The sequence below is a fragment of the Somniosus microcephalus genome, unplaced genomic scaffold (assembly GCF_052327205.1).
Source record: "Somniosus microcephalus isolate GS21.2 unplaced genomic scaffold, FLI_Smic_1.0 scaffold255, whole genome shotgun sequence".
Classification (NCBI taxonomy): domain Eukaryota; kingdom Metazoa; phylum Chordata; class Chondrichthyes; order Squaliformes; family Somniosidae; genus Somniosus; species Somniosus microcephalus.
Window position 1 is genome coordinate 335,960 of NW_028225442.1, and position 19,340 is coordinate 355,299.

The 19,340-nt window shown below is 47.1% G+C and overlaps 1 long non-coding RNA gene across 1 annotated transcript; it reads left to right on the top strand.

Annotated features, from left to right (window-relative positions):
• The first annotated feature begins 3,177 nt into the window (after positions 1-3,177).
• Positions 3,178-6,647, top strand: LOC147081973 (uncharacterized). Its single transcript, XR_015076343.1, has 2 exons — positions 3,178-4,129; positions 5,955-6,647. It is a non-coding gene; the product is annotated as an uncharacterized LOC147081973 (long non-coding RNA).
• Positions 6,648-19,340: the final 12,693 nt, after the last annotated feature.

Here is a 19,340-nt window from a genome sequence, read left to right on the forward strand (position 1 = left end):
GCTGGTGTACCAGCAGGCTGGAGGGCCGAGCGAATCCCTTCCCACACACGGAGCAGGTGAACGGTCTGTCCCCAGTGTGAACTCGCTGATGTACCATCAGCTGGAATGACTGAATGAATCCCTTCCCACACACAGAGCAGGTGAATGGCCTCTCCCCAGTGTGTAGGTGTTGGTGTCTCTTCAAACCCCCGGAGCTTTTAAAGCTCATCCCACAGTCAGAACATTTAAAGGGTCTCTCGTCACTGTGAACTCGCTGATGTACCAGCAGTTGGGATGAATCAGTGAATCCCTTCCCACACACGGAGCAGGTGAACGGCGTCTCCCCAGTGTGAACTCGCTGATGTACCAGCAGGTGGGATGAATTAGTGAATCCCTTACCACACACGGAGCAGGTGAACGGCCTCTCCCCAGTGTGTAGGAGCCAGTGTCCCTTCAGCTGCTGGGGGCTTTTAAAGCTCTTCCCACAGTCAGAACATTTAAAGGGTCTCTCGTCAGTGTGAATAAGTTGGTGTTGCTTTAGTTCCCCGGGGCTTTTAAAGCTCTTCCCACAGTTAGGACACTGAAATGGTCTCCCATCAGTGTGAACTCCCTGGTGTCCCTTCAGTTCCCTGAGGCTTTTAAAGCTCTTCCCACAGTCAGAACATTGAAATGGTCTCTCATCAGTGTGAACAAGCTGGTGTCCCTTCAGATACCGAGCGCTTTTAAAGCTCTTCCCACAGTCAGAACATTGAAATGGTCTCTCATCAGTGTGGACAAGTTGGTGTAGCTTTAGTTCCGCGGGGCTTTTAAAGCTCTTCCCACAGTCAGAACATTGAAATGGTCTCTCATCAGTGTGGACAAGTTGGTGTAGCTTTAGTTCCTTGGGGCTTTTAAAGCTCTTCCCACAGTCAGAACATTGAAATGGTCTCTCCTCAGTGTGAACTCCCTGGTGTGTTTGCAGGTGGGATGAACAAACAAATCCCTTTCCACACACGGAGCAGGTGAACAGACTGTCCCTGGTGTGACTGCGCCATTGAACCTCCAATGCAGACGGGGAACTGAAGCCCTTCCCGCCGTCCCCACCTTTACCCGGTTTCTCCCCGGTGTGACGGTGCACGTGTCTCACCAGGTCAGGCGATCGGCTGAATCCGCGTCCACACACTGAACACGTGTGCGGTTTGTCTGCGTTGCGATCCCTGCTCTCTCCTTCCATGTGCAAAGGCCGATGATATTCAGGTCCTGATGAATCCAGCGACTCTGTCAGATCTTGACGTGATGTTTGGTCTGAGCTTCCCGCCTGTAACTGCTCCACTTCTATAACCCTGTAAATTGAGATCAGAAAAGGATCAGAGGCAAACTGTTGTTTAATTTTCCCCTTTCCGAACCTAGGGGCAGTGAAGCTGATTTTCAGGCCCCAGCTGCTGCACAGGTTGGTTGAAAGGATCAGCAGTAATGGCGGCTGTAATACCCACAAGGCCCCGGCTCTGCAGAAAGTGCTCTGTTGACTCTGAGTCCCGCGCATGTGCTCATGGCCCCCGCGCTCTCCCTCCTGCTCTAAAATCGCCCGTCCCGATCGGCCTGCAACACGTATGCTCAGCACACAAAACCCTGCGGTTGGAACATCGGGCGTGCATGCGGAGCCGCAACATCTGGTACGCGTGAGCGGCTCAGGTGCGGGCGAGTCGGTGTTTCGCCTCAGCCGCCAGGGAGGTGCGCATGCGCAGGATGACCCAACATTCTTCCTGTCAGCAATCACTCCCTCGTTTCTTTAATAAAAACAGAAAATGCTGGAAATACTCAGCAGGTCAGGCAGCATCTGTGAAGAGAGAAACAGAGTTAATGTTTCAGGTCGATGACCATTCGTCAGAACTGCTTGCTCTTTAGTGTCAGGCAGTGGCTCAGTGGGTAGCACTCTCGCCTCTGAGTCAGAAAGTTGTGGGTTCATAGTCCCACTCCAGAGACTTGAGCACAAAAATCCAGGCTGACACTCCAGTGCAGTGCTGAGGGAGTGCTGCACTGTCGGAGGTGCCGTCTTTCGGATGAGATGTTAAACTGAGGCCCTGTTTGCTCTCTCAGGTGGATGTAAAAGATCCCATGGCATTATTTCAGGAAAGAAAGACTTGCATTTATATAGTGCCACCAGATATCCTAAAGTGCTTTACAGCCAATGAAGTACTACAATGAAGTAGTCACTGTTGTAATGTGGGAAAGAGCAGGGGAATTATCCCCAGTGTCCGAGCCAATGTTTATCCCTCAATCAACATAAAAAATGATAGATTATCTGGTCATTATCACATTGCTGTCTGTGGGAGCTTGCTGTGCGCTAACTGACTGCCGCATTTCCTACATTACAACAGTGACTACACTGCAAAAGTACTTTTTTGAAGTGTAACCGAAACGTCAACTCAAATTTCTCTCCACGGATGTTGCCTGACTTGCTGAGTTTTTCCAGCATTTTCTGTTGTTACTTCAAAAGTACTTCATTGGCTGTAAAGTACTTTGGGACGTCCGGTGGTGGTGAAAGGCGCTATATAAATGCAAGTCTTTCTTTCTTCACTGGTCTCACCAGCGACCTCTTCTGGCGGTTGGTGGATTGACAGCCGAAAGCCCGCGCATGCGCACAGGGAGCGGCGGTTTGGGCCGAGTCCGGCACAGCGACCCCTCCCGGTCACCAAGGGTAATGACCGCGCATGCCCAGAGGAGACCAAAACCCCCTCCCCCACTCGGAGCTGCGCCTGCGCACTCGGATCCTGCCAGACGGAGTCGGCGCGGGGCCATTCCGGGGAAAGGCCTTGGTGTCGGTTCCAGAGTCGCGATCGGTGACGCGAAGTGAGTTTTCTCCGCTCCGATTGGGTGGAGAATGGCGCGGGGTGGATCGGGAGAGAATCGAGAGAAATAGAAAAACCTCAGAGGCCCCGGACCGAGCGGCGGCACTTGGACGGTGCACGTGATCTCCTCGGGGACACGTCACACCGGCCCGCGGCCTGATTGACGGCAGCTTCCCACCAATAGGGAGCGAGCGGGGCGGGGCTGGTGGAGCGAGCTGGCAGCGGGTCCTCCAACCAATCGGGGAGCCCAAGGGGCGGGACTAGCGGCACCCAGTGGGCGGGGCTGGAGGAGCAAGCCGGCGGCGGGTCCTCCAAGCAATCGGGGAGCCCGAGGGGCGGGGCTAGCGCCGGCTGATTGTCTGATCCGCAGGGCAGCGAGTTTCTCCAGTCCCTTGTTCAGGGCCCGGGGAGGCTGTGGGCCTTTATTCCCCGCATTGGACACAAGGCTCTTTGTCTCAGGCATATGGTGACGTCGCACTGAAACTTTCCGCTGGCCTTTACAAAGATGGCTGCCGTTAACCTGGGCCTGTAAGGGGAAGAAATCCCCGCAACTGCAAACACGGGATCTTCAGGTTATTATTCGGGGCTTGCCTCCTGCACGAGTTGTTTATGAAGCCTCCCCACCCACCTACCGGTCCATTACTCCCCTCCGTCGCCCTCCCGGCTTCAGCTCCTCTCCAACTCCGGTAACGCACTGCGCATGCTCACTATACCGGCCCCTGCTGCGCCTGCGCGCTGGGCTCTTGTAGTCTGGGTGCGGCATGTGGTCCACCGCGGGGAGTGCTGGGTAAAAGACATAGAAACATAGAAGATAGGAGCAGGAGTAGGCCATTCGGCCCCTCAAGCCTGCTCCACCATTCAATGAGATCATGGCTGATCATCCAAATTCAGTACCCTGTCCCTGCCTTCTCCCCATATCCCTTGATCCCTTTAGCCTTAAGAAATATATCCAACTCTTTTTTGAATATATTTAATGAACTGGCCTCCACCGCCCTCTGTGGCAGAGAATTCCACAGCTTCACCACTCTCTGGGTGAAGAAGTTCCTCCTCATTTCAGTCCTAAATGGCTTACCCCTTATCCTTAGACTGTGACCCCTGGTTCTGGACTCCCTGGCCATCATAAACATCCTATCTGCATGTAGTCTGTCCAGACCTGACAGAATTTTATAGGTTTCGATGAGATCCCCTCTCAATCTTCTAAACTCCAGTGAGTATAAGCCCAATCGACACAATCTCACCTCATACATCATTCCTGCCATCCCAGGTATCAGCCTGATGAATCTTCGCTGCACTCCCTCCATGGCAAGAACGTCCTTCCTCAGGTAAGGTGACCAAAACTGCACACAATACTCAAGGTGCGGTCTCACCAAGGCCCTGTACAACTGTAGCAATACATCCTTGTTCCTGTACTCGAACCCTCTTGCTACGAAGGCCAGCATACCATTTGCCTTCTTAACTGCCTGCTGCACCTGCATGCTTACCTTCAGCAACTGGTGCACAAGAACACCCAGGTCTCTTTGCACTTCCCCTTCTCCCAATCTATTGCCATTCAAATAATAATCTGCCTTCCTGTTTTTGCCACCAAAGTGGATAACCTCACATTTATCCACATTATAGTGCATTTGCCATGTTTCTGCCCAATCACCCAACCTGTCCAAATCGTACTGGAGTTTCACGACATCCTCCTCACAGCTTACCCTCCCACCTAGCTTTGTGTCATCTGCAAATTTGGAGATATTACATCCAATTCCCTCATCCAGATCATTAATATATATTGTGAACAGCTGGGGTCCTAGGACCGATCCTTGCGGCACCCCACTAGTCACTGCCTGCCACTCGGAAAACGACCCGTTTATTCCAACTCTTTGCTTTCTGTCCGCCAACCAGTTCTCTATCCAAGTCAATACCTTACCCCCAATCCCATGTGCCTTAATTTTGCACGCTAATCTCTTATGTGGGACCTTATCGAAAGCCTTCTGAAAGTCCAAATACACCACATCCACTGGTTCTCCCTTATCTATTTTACCAGTTACATCCTCAAAAAATTCCAGTAGATTAGTCGAGCATGATTTACCTTTTGTAAATCCATGTTGACTTTGTCCGATCCTGTCACTGCTTTCCAAGTGCTCTGCTATTACATCTTTTATAATAGACTCCAGCATTTTCCCCACTACCGATGTCAGGCTTACCGGTCTATAATTCCCCGCTTTTTCTCTACCACCTTTTTGAATAGTGGGGTAACATTAACTACCCTCCAATCCATGGGTACCGTTCCAGAGTCGATCGAGTTCTGGAAGATGACCAGCAATGCATCTACTATCTCTCGGGCCACTTCCTTAAGTACCCTGGGATGTAGACCATCAGGCCCTAGGGATTTATCAGCCTTCAGTCCCATCAATTTTCCTAACACCATTTCCCTACAAATACTGATTTCTTTCAGTTCCTCCTCACCAGATTAGTGAATGGAACATGATTTACTGTGATCAGGACCCCAGCTGTTCAGATTGAGGACTGAACCATGTTCATTCTAGTAGTCATGGTTTGTTTCTGCTGATCTTAATAACTCCTGTATCTGCGCTGGAGATTAATATTCTGTTTAAATAGTGAATAAATAAAGCTCGAGGAACAGCACCTCATCTTTCGATTCGGCACTTTACAGCCTTCTGGACTCAACATTGAGTTCAACAATTTCAGACTTTAACACTTACTCCCATTTTTCATGCTGTATGATTTTGCCATCCCCATTTGTAACATTTTCCAAGACTCGGTTTCACAGCCACATCCCTTTCCTCAGCACCTGTCTCCGGTTCCAACTTATTCCACGTGGATTCCAACTGAACTTCCACCCTTCGTGTTTCAGATCCACCCAGGATAACTTTCCTGCCTCTTACCTTAGTAATATCTGTTACATCTCCAGCTTTTTCCAGTTCTGATGAAGGGTCCCAGACCTGAAACGTTAACTCTGTTTCTCTCTCCACGGATGCTGCCTGGCCTGCTGAGTATTTCCAGCATTTTCTGTTGTTATTTCAGGGAATAAATAAGCTTTGTTTCAAACACAGTGTGTCAAATATTTGATTTCTCCATAAGAGAAGACGAATTGATGTTCTGTTCCAGACTGTTTAATTTTCGGGCCTTTTCTTACTCTAGATTATTTCCGTTCTCATCTCGTTCGCCTTCTACCACATCAAACCCCAAGCTTGCTCCATTTGAGTACACGACTTGTGGGTGTCATAGACTGAACTGTAGTGTCTCACTTACACTCAACTGCCATCAACTGGTCCAGGCAGCGGGCGGTCGAGGGGGTCGTTCGGCCCGACTGCCTGCCTCTCTTCCGGTGGCCCTGGAGATGGAGCACGCGGTGTCCGCTGGCAGGCTCGAGGCCTTCCGCGACCGGTGGGCACTGCGGGGACTGGAGTGCATCATCACCCCGGCCAACAAAATTTTAATTTAATTTGTTAAGTTTCATTTAATGGTTTATTAAGTTACAGTTTATTTGTTTATGATCCCTACAAAAGAGTAAACTCATCTGCACACCGCAGGGACTGGGGTGCTTATCACCACAGGTAATGAAATGTTAATTGAATTATTAAGTTTCCTTTAATGTTTTAAATTAAGCTACAGTTTATTTGTTAACACAAAAGAGCACACTCAGCTGCAATTCCTTTGAACCATAGCTTTATAGAACTATCTTGCATAGGTTTTGAAATCTGTTATTACCTGTATCATTTAGTAAATCTCCTCCACACGGACTGCACGTGAGAACCTTTGAAAGGTTCTGATCTTTGCAGTAGTAATTTCTGAGCTTGATGGTCCAGTTGATTTAATCTCTTGTTACTAACATACCTTGCACTATTTCTTTCATTGAGATAATTATTTCAAATACTTCCATTATCAGGTCTTTAGCTCCTCCATTGATCCCTGTCAATGGTCCTTTGTTAGGGGCTGTGGTTAGGGTGTAGGCTTAGGGGTTAATGGTTGTGGCTAGTGGTTATTGGTTAGGATTGGGGTTAGTGGTTGGGGTTAGTGGTTATTGGTTAGGATTGGGGCTAGTGGTTGGGGCCAGTGGTTATTGGTTAGGATTGGGGTTAGTTGTTGGGGCTAGTGGTTATTGGTTAGGATTGGGGTTAGTGGTTGGGGCCAGTGGTTATTGGTTAGGATTGGGGTTAGTGGTTGGGGCTAGTGGTTATTGGTTAGGATTGGGGTTAGTGGTTATTGGTTAGGATTGGGGTTAGTGGTTATTGGTTAGGATTGGGGTTAGTGGTTATTGGTTAGGATTGGGGTTAGTGGTTATTGGTTAGGATTGGGGTTAGTGGTTGGGGCTAGTGGTTATTGATTAGGATTGGGGTTAGTGGTTATTGGTTAGGATTGGGGTTAGTGGTTATTGGTTAGGATTGGGGTTAGTGGTTATTGGTTAGGATTGGGGTTAGTGGTTGGGGTTAGTGGTTATGGGTTAGGATTGGGGTTAGTGGTTGGGGCCAGTGGTTAGGATTGGGGTTAGTTGTTGGGGCTAGTGGTTATTGGTTAGGATTGGGGTTAGTGGTTGGGGTTAGTGGTTATTGGTTAGGATTGGGGTTAGTGGTTATTGGTTAGGATTGGGGTTAGTGGTTGGGGTTAGTGGTTATTGGTTAGGATTGGGGTTAGTGGTTATTGGTTAGGATTGGGGTTAGTGGTTGGGGTTAGTGGTTATTGGTTAGGATTGGGGTTAGTGGTTGGGGCTAGTGGTTATTGGTTAGGATTGGGGTTAGTGGTTGGGGCTAGTGCTTATTGGTTAGGATTGGGGTTAGTTGTTGGGGCCAGTGGTTATTGGTTAGGATTGGGGTTAGTGGTTGGGGTTAGTGGTTATTGGTTAGGATTGGGGTTAGTGGTTATTGGTTAGGATTGGGGTTAGTGGTTGGGGTTAGTGGTTATTGGTTAGGATTGGGGTTAGTGGTTGGGGTTAGTTGTTGGGGCCAGTGGTTATTGATTAGGATTGGGGTTAGTGGTTGGGGTTAGTGGTTATTGGTTAGGATTGGGGTTAGTGGTTGGAGCCAGTGGTTATTGTTTAGGATTGGGGTTAGTGGTTGGGGTTAGTGGTTATTGGTTAGGATTGGGGTTAGTGGTTGGGGCTAGTGGTTATTGGTTAGGATTGGGGTTAGTGGTTGGGGCTAGTGGTTATTGATTAGGATTGGGGGTTAGTGGTTGGGGTTAGTGGTTATTGGTTAGGATTGGGGTTAGTGGTTGGGGCTAGTGGTTATTGGTTAGGATTGGGGGTTAGTGGTTATTGGTTAGGATTGGGGTTAGTTGTTGGGGCTAGTGGTTATTGGTTAGGATTGGGGGTTAGTGGTTATTGGTTCGGATTGGGGTTAGTGGTTATGATTGGGGTTAGTTGTTGGGGCTAGTGGTTATTGGTTAGGATTGGGGGTTAGTGGTTATGATTGGGGTTAGTTGTTGGGGCTAGTGGTTATTGGTTAGGATTGGGGTTAGGGTCTAATTGGAGCCTGAGCAGGCCAAGTGATATACGAGGTCGACACGTTACCCAACTTAGGCTTATGTGAATAAACTCACACAACCAAATAGTTTGAGAGAAGTAAAAATGCACAGTTTAATGTACAGAGCGCTCTGGGAGAAGAAGAACAGTAGACCCCGTGGTCTCAGCTGCCAGCTTCTCGGTTTTACAATAGTAGCCGAGCTTCTTTTATACAGTTTAAAAACAGGAAAGGTAGCATATCAGCAGTTATTACATTAATTCCTTGGCCAATCTGGTACTTTAGCATCCTTCAACTTTGGCCAATCCGATACCTTAGCAACCCTTAATCACATTCTGTCAAAAACAAGTTAATTATATTATTATACCGTTAGCTATCTTCTTTCACAAACAACTTAATTATATTAATGTTAGCTAGCTTCTTTCATGTGACATGTTGGTATTTCGCAACCCTATTCTCAGTGATACCTATGACCTGCCAGTTGCGTAACCCCGCCCTTAAACACCCTTTACCTCCCTTCTTCTTCCTAAACATAATTTTTCGCTCTTACAGTTTTACCCCAACAGTTGACTAGCCGTTCCTGTCTTACGTCTGTACAAGTGATATCACAAGTTGGTGCAAGCAGATCAAGTCAGCTGTCTGTTATGCCAGGGTCTGCAAAAGTCAATAAATGTCAAGTATTTCAGCAGGCACTACGGTGCCATTTTAAATTGTCCTCCAACAGCCCCTCCTTTTGGTCCTGGAGCACGATCCTCTTGCTCCCAGATGACCATCGTTCTTCGTTTCTTCACAGGGTTGGTTTACAACCACTGACTCATCTCGTGAGAACCGTCTGTTCCGGCCACGTCATCATACGTTTCTTCTTCACCCGTATTTCTGGGCAGGAGGTCGGTGTATTCTTCGACAGAAGCTACTGGCAGCACAGCTTTCACAGCAGTTTGACAGCACATTTTAATGATACTCAATGCACAGCACAGCAGTATACATATCACAACTATGATCAATATCATTTGCATTAGCCAAGCACCCCAGCCTGATCCTCCCAGTAACCAATCAAACCATCCGCCTCCAATATTGGATTGATGGAGCAAAGCTACTTGTTTTTGAATATGGTCTGCTAGGTTGGTAATATTTTCAGAACTGTCTGGGATATATGTATAGCATTCTGCTCCGATCATGACACGTGTACCTCCCTGTGCAGCTAGTAGGTAATCTAGTGCCATTCTATTTTGTAGGGCAACAGTTCTTAGGGCTACCATTTCGGCACTCATCTCTCTCAGGGATTCAGCCATGTCATTGGCTACTCCCTCAATTATGGTTGCCAATAACTATATTTCTTGAGAAGTAAACACTATTCCAGCCGTGGGGAACATAGCTCCTAGTACCACCTGCCAGGTGGGAAGTTCTCTTTTAGTACGACTATGCTTGTGGTGGTCTTTCAATTCCTTTATGTGGTGTACGTATGGTACTACATACCCCAAATAGCATGATCCTGCCCAATTCTCTGGTAGCCAGGGGTATGCTCTATGACCGCATATGAAGTATGTCCCATTATAGGCTGTCATTATCTGTCCCGGTTGTTCGGGGTTTATGTTGGCGCGGAAGACGGTAAAACCCATCTGGTTGTCAGTATCTGTTCGCCTGGTCCCATTCCATGGTTTATTATTGGTCAAATTCATCAAATTGGTGGTATTGAACCACCAGCTTTCCATGGAATTTCCTGCATTATATGTGGTAAAATTTTGTATACAATGACTTTTCCCCACATCAATTCTGATCCCTTCAGTCTGTTCTGTACCGCGCTCCCAACATATCTCTGGGATCGGCTGGCCCTTTCCTGACGTATTGGTAAGGACTAAAAAGGGGGGTTCTTTCGTATAATCATATGTTGGCTTATACCATTCTTTAAAATTTTCTAATGAATATCCTCCCCCCCGGAACTCATTCCTTAGGCTACTCCATTTCTGTTCCCATGTTTTTCCGAAGGTGGATAAGGTGGTATTTTTCTGTTTCGTATGATTTTTATTAATTATCCATTCTGCCATATCTGTGAGGTTCAAGGGTATTGGTCGCAAGGGTATCCCTCCTTTCGCATGAGTGGGAGTATGGCTACATACCGAACAGGCATCTATCCCACTCAGTTTGGATTACTTATATGACATATATAAAAACGTATTTACATGCAGCTCTCTTTTCTTGCGGGAGTTAAGTATACCTTCCGTGACAATACCAATTAACGCAACTATACATAAAACACTTAACAGCCTCATGTTGTTTTGGGGCTGTCACCTTTTGCTTGCAGTATTCAATCTGTAGTTTTAAATTACATGGTTTTTTTCTCTCGGGAACAATTTATGGGTTATAGACTTTTAATTGGGTCCAATGTTTCCACTTTCCTACACCCCTTATGTCCAGACAGGCACAGGTGTCTCCACTGATTATAACCTCATAGGGTCCAGACCATTTTGGGGCAAATCCCGGTTTTCCAGGTAAGTTTTTTAACATTACCTTAGATCCAGCGGGTGGAACCTCGGGGAGCATTTGTAATTTCAGCTCCTCGTCCCTTTCCTGTTGACGGTTCCTCACCCCCGCCCTCATTTCTTTTAGTTGGTTACTTAGTTCCAACACATATCGTTTTAGCCTGTCTTTTAAGGGCCCCACATCTGCTCCACCTGTTATAATGCCTTCTGGTAATTGCATTGCTCGTCCTGTCATTAGTTCATAAGGGGTTAGTCCAGTGGTACGATTGGAAGTTGCTCTCAACTTCATTAATATTATGGGTAACACCTCCACCCATGTTTTTCCCGTTTCGGCTATAGCTTTGGCCAGAGCTAATTTCAAAGTTCTGTTCATTCTCTCTACCATCCCGGAGCTTTCGGGGTGGTAAGGTATGTGGAATTTCTGTTTGATTCCCATCAATTTGCAAATGGTTTTTTACCACTGTTCCAGTAAAGTGCGTTCCTTGATCAGAATCTATTTGCAATGGTACTCCCCACCTTGGGATAACTTCTTCTGCCAAAAGACGCGCAACTGTTAATGCGGTACAATTTCGGGTAGGAAAAGCCTCTACCCACCTTGTAAACTGATCAATTATTACTAAACAATATATTTTTCCATGTGATGATGGCAGGGGGCCAGTAAAGTCAATTTGTAAGTGTTCCCAAGGTCCCCTCGGTCGAGGCTGATGTGCCATTCTAATTTTTTCAGGCCTGCCTGGATTATATTGTGCACACGTCACACACCGGTGTCAGTGTTTTGCTATATCTCTCCCCATTCCAGGCCACCACCAATCTCTTGAGAGAGCTTCCTGCATGGCATCTCGTCCTGAATGCGTCAGGCCATGATGCAGATCCAGTAACGTTAACCTTACACACTCTGGTGCTAATACTTTAGTATCCTTCCTCCAGTTTCCATCTGATCCTTGTACTGGCCCTTTCTGTTTCCATTCATCCTTTTCTACTGGCGGGGTATCTTTCTGCAATTTCTGTATTTCAATTTCTTCCATTTGTACGCTCCCTACGGGATAACTGTCTTCCTCTTCCTCTAATTCTAGAGCTGCCTTGGCCGCCAAATCGGCCGCCTGATTACCCTGTTGATTTAGCCAGTCAGGGTTACCCTGTTCTGGGGCCTTCTGGTGTGCCTTTATTTTTATAACGGCTACCTTACTTGGTTTTGCTGCCGCATCTAATAAGGCTCTTATTCGTTGTTGATGTTTAATAGGTTCCCCAGTAGTGGTTACAAATCCACGTCTTCCCCAGGCTGTCATATAGTCGTGTACTACCCCAAAGGCGTACCGGCTATCTGTATAAATATTGACAGTTTTTCCTTCTGCTAATTCAAGGGCTTTGGTTAGGGCGACTATCTCCGCAACCTGTGCAGATAGTCCTCCTTCTAATCGCCCGGATTTTACTGTTTTAAGAGGATTGTCCACTATTGCCCAGCCTGTTCTAGGTAAGCCGTTAATATGTTTGCGGGATCCATCTACATAGAAGACCTCTTCTGTCTGTTCCAAAGCTTCTTCCTTAATCCAACTTTCCTCAGCTTCCTCATCTATATCCCCACACTTATGTGGTTCTCCTTCGTTTAACATTCCTGCGGCTGGGTTAACTCCGGTGTCCCGAATTATTCGTACTGATTTATCCGCTGGTACTAATACGGCTTCCCATCTTGCCCTCCTCATATTTGAAACTGACCTTAATCTTCCGGTATTTAACATTTCTACCAAGGTGTGTTTGGCATGGAGGATAATTTCTCCTGTCATTACGATGGGCTCACTAACCTTTACCGCCCATGCTGCACAATCCAGGGCAGCTACACACCGAGAAAGTCCGGCTGCTGCCGGACATCGTGGTGTGGAATAATAGACTAACGGTCTATTATCACCCCCGTGGTCTTGAGTGACTACCGCAGCGTAGAAGCCTCCTTCATTTTCACAATAGATGTGAAATGGCTTACCTATATTGGGTAATCCTAATCCTGGAGCTAATGTTAAGGCAGTTTTTAGTTCGGTATACGCATTTTCTTGTTCCGATCCCCATTCTATCTGATCGAGGGCCGCTTTCCCTCCTTTTACTAATCTTTGTATTGGCTCCGCTATTTTAGCAAAGTTGGGGATGAAGTTCCTACTATAGTTAAAGAGTCCTAATACTTTCCTAACTCCTCTAACTGTACTGGGTCTGGGCATAGCCCGTATAGCCGCTTTTCTATCTTCTGGCATTGTTTTAGTTCCTTGCGAAATTTTATGGCCCAAATAGGTTACTTCTGATTTCCCAACTTGCGCTTTTTTGGGGTTCACTTTAAACCCTTTACTATTTAGTGCTCGTAACACCAAATAGAGTGCACAATTGTGGTCTTCCTCCTTCTCTGAAGCAATGAGGAGGTCATCCACATATTGTAGAATAGTACTTCCCTTCGGGAGGTCAACTGTCTCCAGTAGAGACTGCATGACTCTATGGAATATAGCTGGACTGTTATGGAACCCTTGTGGCAAGCGGGTCCATGTGTATTGTGTATCTCCTATAGTGAACGCAAATTTCTCCTGGGATTCTGGGTCCAAAGGTAATGACCAGAATCCATTTGCAGTATCTAATACTGTGAAAACTTTATGTTCTGCGCTTAACCCATTTAATATTGTCGCTGGACTTGCTACAATAGGATGTAACTTTGGTGTTACTTTATTTAAAGCGGTATAGTCAATAGCTAATCTCCAAGTTCCATCGGGTTTTCCTACCGGCCAGGTAGGGGAATTGGTTGTGCTTTCCGTTTTACGCACTACTCCCTGTTCTTCCAATGTTTTAATTATTTCCGTAATTGCTTTCTTAGCTTCGGGTTTTATTGGGTATTGTCTATGCGGTTTATGCTCTGGTCCAGGGATTTTAATTGGTTCCATTCTTACTTTTCCGGTATCTAATTTATCCTCTGCCCATACGCCTTTTACGGCATTACATATTGTTCCAAAATTACCAGTTTCTAATTTCCAATCCCGGGAAAGAGGTTTAGCAGTTGCTATTTTAGTGCAATTTGCAGCATATTGGTTTACTTCAGTTTTACTTCCATCCTGTCTAGGCCAGATCAATTTTCCTTTATGACAGTCAATCAGGATTTTATATTCCCTCATAAGGTCATTTCCCATTATAGTTCCTTCATTATTTTTACACACATAAAATCTCATCAGGATCAAATGGCCATCTAATTCGACCACTTGTACTGTACTTAAAAAGGCGGGGGTCTTTGTTCCCCCTAATCCGGTCAAATAAATGTTAGTTTGTGTGATGGGCAAAGGTAAATCGGTTATAGACATCGATGCGCCAGTGTCCACTAGCATGTTACACTGTCGGCCCCCTACTAGTGCGGACACATAAATTCTACTATCTCCCTTATCTTTAATTACGGGGGCCGCTGCATGTCAGTGCCCTCCGTCCCGAGCATCCCTAAAGGCTTGGAGTTCTCGGTATTCATCGCTGGTCATTTTTCCCGGTACTTGATTTAATCTACGATAACATTTGTCCCATGTGGGACCTCTCTTTCTACAAAATGAGCATTCCTGTTGCGGGGCTCTACATTCTTTAGCAAAGTGTCCTTGTTTCCCACAATTGTGACAATTTCCCTTCGTTTTGGGTCGTGCTTCCTGGCCGTTTCCTTGTACGGCTGCTACCTTTTCTTGCTTGATACGGACCGCGTGGGATTGTTGGGCCTCCAGGGCATCTACAGAGCATGCCCATTGGACAACTGCATCATAGGTATTAGCAGCCACAACTCCCATTTTTAGGATCCTTTGGTGTTCGGTTGTTAACCCATCTTTAAATAATTGTACAAAGGCAGGGTCTTCCATTTGGGGGTTAATTTGGCCCGAACTCTCTTCGTATATCGTAAACAATCATTCACCAAATTCAGAAGACCCTTCTCCTTGTTGTTGTCTACAAGCTGTGATTTTATTCCAGTTTGTCTGTGCTGCCCCCAACACCCTTTGTACTTCTGCCTTAAATGGTATAAAAATTGCCTGCAATGCATTTACTTCAGTAGTGTGAGGCAATTGAAGTGCCCACTGGCCATCCCTAAATTGGGTAGGTGGTGCGGCTCCCTGCCCCATAAGTCTCCATCTGTCCGCGGGACAGGCTGCTCTCACTAATTGATGTACATCTCTAGTATGTAATTGGTGACTTTGCCATGTTCGTTCTAAGTTTTTCCAGAACTCTGTATTATTGCTACGGGGTTTTAATGATCCCCAAAAATTGCATTATCTGTTGTCTATCACCGGGCGTGAATGGTGTCCATTTTGCAGAGGGGGCGGCTATCGTGCCTCCCCGTGCCACAGGGGCCATGGCGAATGTTTCAATTCCTGCCTCTTCCCCCGTACTTGGGGCCGTGGCGGCTGTTTTTTCTTCATAGGGTGGGACGGGTTCTCCCATATCTCCCAATACTGGCATCATTCCATACGTATTTTTACTTGATTCTAAATACTCCAGTTTCTTCTCTAGTTCCCTAATTTTCACGTCTTTGGCTTCTAACTTACTATCTCTTTCTTTTATTCCAATCTTACATTTTTCAACGGCTTCTTGTAAGCCAACCAATTGGTGGACCAAGAGTATTCCTGCCTTTTTAGTCTTGTCCTGTTTCTCCTTTTCCCACCATTCTCTTTGTGCTCCCAATGTCTGACTCGTATCCCATCCATCACTCCGCATTTTTTTAATTAGGGTTCTCCTATCAGCCATATACTGATTACTAAGGGAGCCCGAAGGCCCCCATGTTTGACCCTTACCTGTCATCTTGTAAATCCTCTCCTTACCCTGTGTTGTCAGAGGTACGTCCTCCTCACGAAGAGAAGCGAGCGTACATGCAATCTATATATCGGTGGTTCCCCGGGACCTTCTGCCAGTCCAACCCCAAAGGTAGTAAGCGACGTCTACGAGTTTTACCTTATGATCCTTATAAATGCCCTACGAGATACAAACAAACAAAGAATACCACAAACTTTCGGTTAACTGTGAATTCTCACCTCTCGTCAAACCCCTTTCTTGTTCTTTTGATCAGTTGGTGCTCCGGTGTCACCCGTCTAGCGTCGCTAATTGATGGATGGTCAAAAATTTGACTGCTCGCCCGAGATCACCTCTGGGTGCTCCGGTGCCCACCGAGCTGATCCTGCCGACTACGCCAATTTGTTAGGGTCTAATTGGAGCCTGAGCGGGCCAAGTGATATACGAGGTCGACACGGTACCCAACTTAGACTTATGTGAATAAACTCACACAACCAAATAGTTTGAGAGAAGTAAAAATGCACAGTTTAATGTACAGAGCGCTCTAGGAGAAGAAGAACAGTAGACCCCACGGTCTCAGCTGCCAGCTTCTCGGTTTTACAATAGTAGCCGAGCTTCTATTATACAGTTTAAAAACAGGAAAGGTACCATATCAGCAGTTATTACATTAATTCCTTGGCCAATCTGGTACTTTAGCATCCTTCAACTTTGGCCAATCCGATACCTTAGCAACCCTTAATCACATTCTGTCAAAAACAAGTTAATTATATTATTATACCGTTAGCTAGCTTCTTTCACAAACAACTTAATTATATTACTGTTAGCTAGCTTCTTTCATGTGACATGTTGGTATTTCGCAACCCTATTCTCACAGTGATACCTATGTCCTGCCAGTTGCATAACCCCGCCCTTAAACACCCTTTACCTCCCTTGTTCTTCCTAAACATAATTTTTCGCTCTTACAGTTTTACCCCAACAGTTGACTAGCCGTTCCTGTCTTACATCTGTACAAGTGATATCACAAGTTGGTGCAAGCAGATCAAGTCAGCTGTCTGTTATGCCAGTGTCTGCAAAATGTCAATAAATGTCAAGTATTTCAGCAGGCACTACGGTGCCATTTTAAATTTTCCTCCAACAGACACGATGGGCCGAATCACCACCTCCTGTGCTGTTAGATTCTATGATCAGTGTGAAGTCGCTGGTGTGTCAGCAGGTTGGATGACTGAGTGAATCCCTTCCCACACACGGAGCAGGTGAATGGTCTCTCCCCAGTGTGAACTCGCTGATGTAACAGCAGGCGGGATGACTGAGTGAAGCCCTTCCCACACACGGAGCAGGTGAACGGTCTCTCCCCAGTGTGAAGTCGCTGATGTACCAGCATGTAGGATGACCGAGTGAATCCCTTCCCACACACGGAGCAGCTGAACGGCCTCTCCCCACTGTGTAGGTGTTGGTGTCTCTTGAGCTCCCGGGAGCTTTTAAAACTATTCCCACACTCAGAACATTTAAAGGATCTCTCGTTAGTGTGAACTCGCAGGTGCCCCTTCAGCTCCCCGGAGCTTTTAAAGCTCTTCCCACAGTCAGAACATTTAAAGGGCCTCTCATCAGTGTGAACTCGCTGATGTGTCAGCAGGTTGGGTAACTGAGTGAATCCCTTCCCACACACAGAGCAGATGAACGGCCTCTCCCCAGTGTGAACTCGCTGGTGTACCCTCAGGTCCCTGGAGCTTTTAAAGCTCTTCCCACAGTCAGAACATTTAAAGGGCCTCTCGTCAGTGTGAACTCGCTGATGTGTCAGCAGGTTGGATAAATGAGTGAATCCCTTCCCACACACAGAGCAGGTGAACGGCGTCTCCCCAGTGTGACCTCGCTGATGTACCAGCAGGTTGGATGAATCAGCGAATCCCTTCCCACACACAGAGCAGCTGAACGGCCTCTCCCCAGTGTGTAGGTGTTGGTGTTTCTTGAGCTGCCTGGAGCTTTTAAAACTCTTCCCACAGTCAGAACATTTAAAGGGCCTCTCGTCAGTGTGAACTCGCTGGTGTCCCTTCAGCTCCCCGGAGCTTTTAAAGCTCTTCCCACAGTCAGAACATTTAAAGGGCCTCTCGTCAGTGTGAACTCGCTGATGATTCAGCAGGTTGGATGACTGAGTGAATCCCTTCCCACACACAGAGCAGGTGAACGGCCTCTCCCCAGTGTGAACTCGCTGATGTTCCAGCAGGTTGGATGACCGAGCGAATCCCTTCCCACACACGGAGCAGGTGAACGGCCTCTCCCCAGTGTGTAGGAACCAGTGTTTCTTCAGCTCCCGGGGGCTTTTAAAGCTCTTCCCACACTCAGAACATTGAAATGGTCTCTCATCAGTGTGAACAAGCTGGTGTCCCTTCAGATACTGAGCGCTTTTAAAGCTCTTCCCACAGTCAGGACACTGAAATGGTCTCTCCCCAGTGTGAACTCCCTGGTGTGTTTGCAGGTGGGATGAACAAACAATTCCCTTTCCACACACGGAGCAGGTGAACAGACTGTCCCTGGTTAGACTGCGCCGTTGAACTTCCAATGCAGACGGGGAACTGAAGGCCTTCCCGCCGTCCCCACCTTTACCCGGTTTCTCCCCGGTGTGACGGTGCAAGTGTCTCACCAGGTCAGGCGATCGGCTGAATCCGCGTCCACACACTGAACACGTGTGCGGTTTGTCTGCGTTGCGATCCCTGCTCTCTCCTTCCATGTGCAAAGGTCGATGATATTCAGGTCCTGATGAATCCAGCGACTCTGTCAGATCTTGACGTGATGTTTGGCCTGAGCTTCCCGCCTGTAACTGCTCCACTTCTATAACCCTGTAAATTGAGATCAGAAAAGGATCAGAGGCAAACTGTTGTTTAATTTTCCCCTTTCCGAACCTAGGGGCAGTGAAGCTCATTTTCAGGCCCCAGCTGCTGCACAGGTTGGTTGAAAGGATCAGCAGTAATGACTGCTGTAATACCCACAAGCCTCTGCGGTCCAGAAAGCACTCTGTTGACTCTGAGTCCCGCGCATGTGCTCATGGCCCCCGCGCTCTCCCTCCTGCTCCACAATCGCCCGTCCCGATCGGTCCGCAACACGCATGCTCAGCACACAAAACTCCGCAGTTGGAACATCGGGCGTGCATGCGGAGCCACAACATTTGGTACGCGTGAGCGGCTCAGGTGGGGGCGAGTCGGTGTTTTGCCTCAGCCGCCAGGGAGGTGCGCATGCGCAGGACGACCCAACATTCTTCCTGTCAGCAATCACTCCCTCGTTTCTTTAATAAAAACAGAAAATGCTGGAAATACTCAGCAGGTCAGGCAGCATCTGTGGAGACAGAAACAGAGTTAACGTTTCAGGTCGATGACCATTCGTCAGAACTGCTTGCTCTTTAGTGTCAGCCAGTGGCTCAGTGGGCAGCACTCTCGCCTCTGAGTCAGAAAGTTGTGGGTTCATAGTCCCACTCCAGAGACTTGAGCACAAAAATCCAGGCTGACACTCCAGTGCAGTGCTGAGAGAGTGCGGCACTGTCGGAGGTGCTGTCTTTCGGATGAGATGTTAAATTGAGGCCCTGTTTGCTCTCTCAGGTGGCTGTAAAAGATCCCATGGCATTATTTCAGCAAAGAAAGACTTGCATTTATATAGTGCCACCAGATATCCTAAAGTGCTTCACAGCCAATGAAGTACTACAATGAAGTAGTCACTGTTGTAATGTGGGAAAGAGCAGGGGAATTATCCCCAGTGTCCGAGCCAATGTTTATCCCTCAATCAACATAAAAAATGATAGATTATCTGGCCATTATCACATTGCTGTT